We start from the raw sequence: 3,799 nt of genomic DNA, 5'->3' as shown, positions 1-3,799 counted from the left end.
GCTGTCACGTGGCGTCCACTAAGACCAAATACAACGAACACACACGAACAAACTGAAAAAAAAGTAGATAACCTGCCCAAGAAAGACAAAGATTCTAGGTTACAGTCCCGACCTGGTACACAGTTTTAATCTGCCAGGAAGTTTCAAATCAGTGTACATTCCTCGGCAGAGTGAAAATTCATTGTGGAGCGGTGGAATACATCAGTTTTATTTACGTAATCATCTCCAAAATGGGCTTTTACCTTTGAATAGTGCAGTTTCCCTCAGGGTGGCGAGTGGTCGTCGTGATGGCCAGAGGGCCCAGTGGAAACACTGCTGACAGTAAAGAATGCTTTCTTCGACTTTGATTTATGCTTTGTCGTAGCTCAGCGAGGCGAAACACGCCTCACTCTGTTGACCGCGCCTGGCACTGACTTACGGGTGGTGGCTTCCACCGTGGTGAGAGGATGTTGCGTAGGCACCATGCCAACGTTGGTAGACCTGTGGATCGCCGACGGCCTCTGTAGCTCGAGTTTGTGACAGTGTAGATCAAGGTTGTGACGTCAGTGGCGCCCCACTTCTCCGTCGGCGATAGCACCTTTGGTGCCTCGGCCGTGCACGCATTCACTGTGGCGGCGCGTGGAGACTTCTGTGTGTGTAATTCGACTCACTGCCAGAGGAGGACCGCGGCTGGCGCTGAGGCACTAAGGGCCTTGGCGAACTCAGTGCTGGCGGTGACAGACGCAGCCTGGTCTCGAACCCATAGCTGCTGATGGCGATGACCAGTCATCCCGCTGTCCCGTGTGGTACTTGTATCATGGTTGTGTTGCTGGACTCGAGCGAAATTAAGTGCCTCTGACCCAAAATTCAGACAACATTTATATAGGTATGAGGCGCATTTGTTTTACCAAAATCTGGCACCTGGCCACGTCACCCATAACAAGACTTGCCCTGGTGTGGTGACATCGATCCCACTGCTACGGTTATTACAGCTTCGCAGTGCAGCTTTCCACTGAGGGAAGATTGTGTCGTCTCAAAGTCCCATTCATGTATGTTATTCTGATCCACATGTCGTCACACTGTCTGCAGCTGCTAATGAAGTTCTTCAGGACGACTTTCTCAGCACTTGTTACTGCTTTTGCTAAAAGACTGAGTAGCGTCACTGCATCTTCTAGATAAAATAGATCATCGATGTTTCAATATTTTTGTATTTGTAAATCACTATTATGTAAGTTTTAAGAGGTACCATTGACCCCTGTGGCAACGGCCTTGCCGCAGTGGATACACCGGTTCCCGTGAGATCACCGAAGTTAAGCGCTGTCGGGCGTAGTCGGCACTTGGATGGGTGACCATCCAGGCCGCCATGCGCTGTTGCTGTTTTTCGGGGTGCACTCAGCGTCGTGATGCCAATTGAGGAGCTACTCGACCGAATAGTAGCGGCTTCGGTCAAGAATACCATCTTAGGACCAGGAGAGCGGTGTACTGACCCCACGCCCCTCCTATCCGCATCCTCCACCGAGGATGACACGGCGGTCGGATGGTCCCGGTACGCGACTCGAGGCCTCAAGACGGAGTGCTACCATTGACCCCTCTTATTGTGCGGAGAGGCAGATGAAGGTAACAATTAAGAAAAATTTCTCTCTCTCTCTCTCTCTCTCTCTCTCTCTCTCTCTCTCTCTCTCTCTCTCCCTCCCTCTCTCTCCCCCTGTCTCCCTACCGAGCGATATGGGGCAGTGGTTAGCACACTGAACTCGCATTCGGGAGGACGACGGTTCAAACTCTCATCCGGCCATCCTGATTTAGGTTTTCGTGCTTTCCCTAAATGGCTTCAAACAAATTTCGGTATGATTCCTTTAAAAATGCACGGCCGACTTCCTTCCCTATCCTTCCCTAATCCTGTGGGAGCCATGATCTCACTGTTTGATCCCCTCACCAAAATCAACCAACCATCCAATCTCTCCCCCTCCTTCCCTCTCGCCAGTGCTGTGTTGATCCTAGTCGCAACTGTGGATGTTAGAGATGTCAGTATTATTCTTCGGCTGGGATGCGTTTTGAATGTGCTGGATTTGTAGATAGGACTGTACTTTGTTCAAATGCAACGGCTGATTTTGAGTGACAGTCAAAGATCTAATAAATCTCTGCTAGTGCCAACTGAAAACACCAGCGTTTTACAATGTCAAGTGGTAAATGCACGGAACAGTCTCATCGGATTGGGGAAAGACGGGGAAGAAAGTCGGTCGTGCCCTTTCAAAGGAACCATACCGGCATTTGCCCGGAGCGATTTAGGGAAATCACGGAAAACCTAAATCAGGATGGCCCGACGCGGGATTGAAACGTCGTCCTCCAGAATACGAGTCCAGTGTGCTAACGACAACGCCACCTCGCTCGGTAATGCGAATGGTAATCACTTCGATAAAATGCAGAGCTTAATTAGTAGTATAGTTGTTTAATGAATCACTACTATCTGCATGCTTCATTCGTATTCAGCCCGAATGAGATTCTGCAACGTTTGCTTGATAGGTATCTACAGAAAAAAGACCACTGCTTTCCGGACGAGGGGTGAATGCTCTCAAGTCACGTACGTTTGCCTATATGTTTGCTCGCAATTCCTTTCTGCAGTACGTGGCAGCCTTTCTTATCTGTGGAGTGAAGCGGGTGGGCATAAAGGGCCAAAAGCAAAGCAGGATATTTACTCAGCGCTGTTTCTTCATTTGTATGCACAACTGCAAAGTGGTACAGCTCGTATTTTGGCGTGTTTTTCTACATCTTCCATCTGAGTTTACACTACTGAAATTCCCAACAGAATCGCCAATGAATTACTCGTGTGATTTTAACTTATTCCAATGTTATTTACCTTCAGATAAGTAGCTACGATATCACTTTAATTTAATTTCGCTCAGGTTCTTCATTTGTATGGTTTTTCATCGTTCCAAGAGAGGGCTCGTCGAAGCGCGGTGCACGCAGCCATCATTGTTTCGGATATAATTCAGAGAACAAAACTATCACCCGGCAAAGCGAGCTGAAAACGTTTGACAGGGCTTCAGCACCATCATGTTTACGCCTGTAGGACAGTAACAATTCTCCTCGGCCACTTTTGTATTAATCATTCACAGTGTGGTGTGTACGAACCTAACTTACGTCTGGCTGCTTAAATTGTGATGCTTCCTTTTTACTAAATGTAGGTATATGAAGGACAATAAGAGGCTATGGAGTATAAGAAGCACTTAATTTTTAAAGAGTTTTTAAAGAAATAACATTTTTACCATTTTTGTTATTAGATTGTAAAGCCAGACTAAAAAAATTCTTAGTTTATAAAACCAAACTGACCTTTAAAATCCTTGAAAATCGTCATCTGAACTTTCTTCTTCTTCCTCTTCCTATTCGTCGTTATCGTTGTCCTCTTCATATATAAGATGTTCTTCACCGCCATCGAGAACGTTACTTATGCCGCACTTCTTGAAAGATATAACAATAATGTTTTCTCTTACTCTGGACCACCACTGTTTTAACCACTAACAACTTTGTCTGATTGTAGGTCGTTTTAAAACTCCCTTCGGTGTGAATTCATGTGGGTTTCGTCCATCATCCATTTGTTCCATTTCTCTCGTGTATACATTTTAAATGGTTTATTTATCGAGACATTAAGAGGTTACAATAGTGAAGTAAATTCTCGGATTAACGAGCTTTGTATTTCTCTGTCTCAGTTTCTATCTCACAGAAGTTTGCAAAAGACTACTAAACTGATGTAGCACAAGAGGAGAACTCTTCTTCAGTAAAGCAGCTTTCCTTGTCTCCCACACCGTTCATCCATAATTTCATA

The 3,799-nt window shown here is 45.9% G+C and overlaps 1 pseudogene; it reads left to right on the top strand.

Moving 5' to 3' along the window:
* Nucleotides 1-1,238: 1,238 nt before the first annotated feature.
* Nucleotides 1,239-1,356, top strand: LOC126207779 (5S ribosomal RNA; annotated as a pseudogene).
* The last annotated feature ends 2,443 nt before the right edge of the window (nt 1,357-3,799 follow it).

Source organism: Schistocerca nitens, chromosome 1 (assembly GCF_023898315.1).
Source record: "Schistocerca nitens isolate TAMUIC-IGC-003100 chromosome 1, iqSchNite1.1, whole genome shotgun sequence".
Taxonomy (NCBI): Eukaryota; Metazoa; Arthropoda; class Insecta; order Orthoptera; family Acrididae; genus Schistocerca; species Schistocerca nitens.
This window is presented reverse-complemented; position numbering and strand designations above follow the sequence as displayed.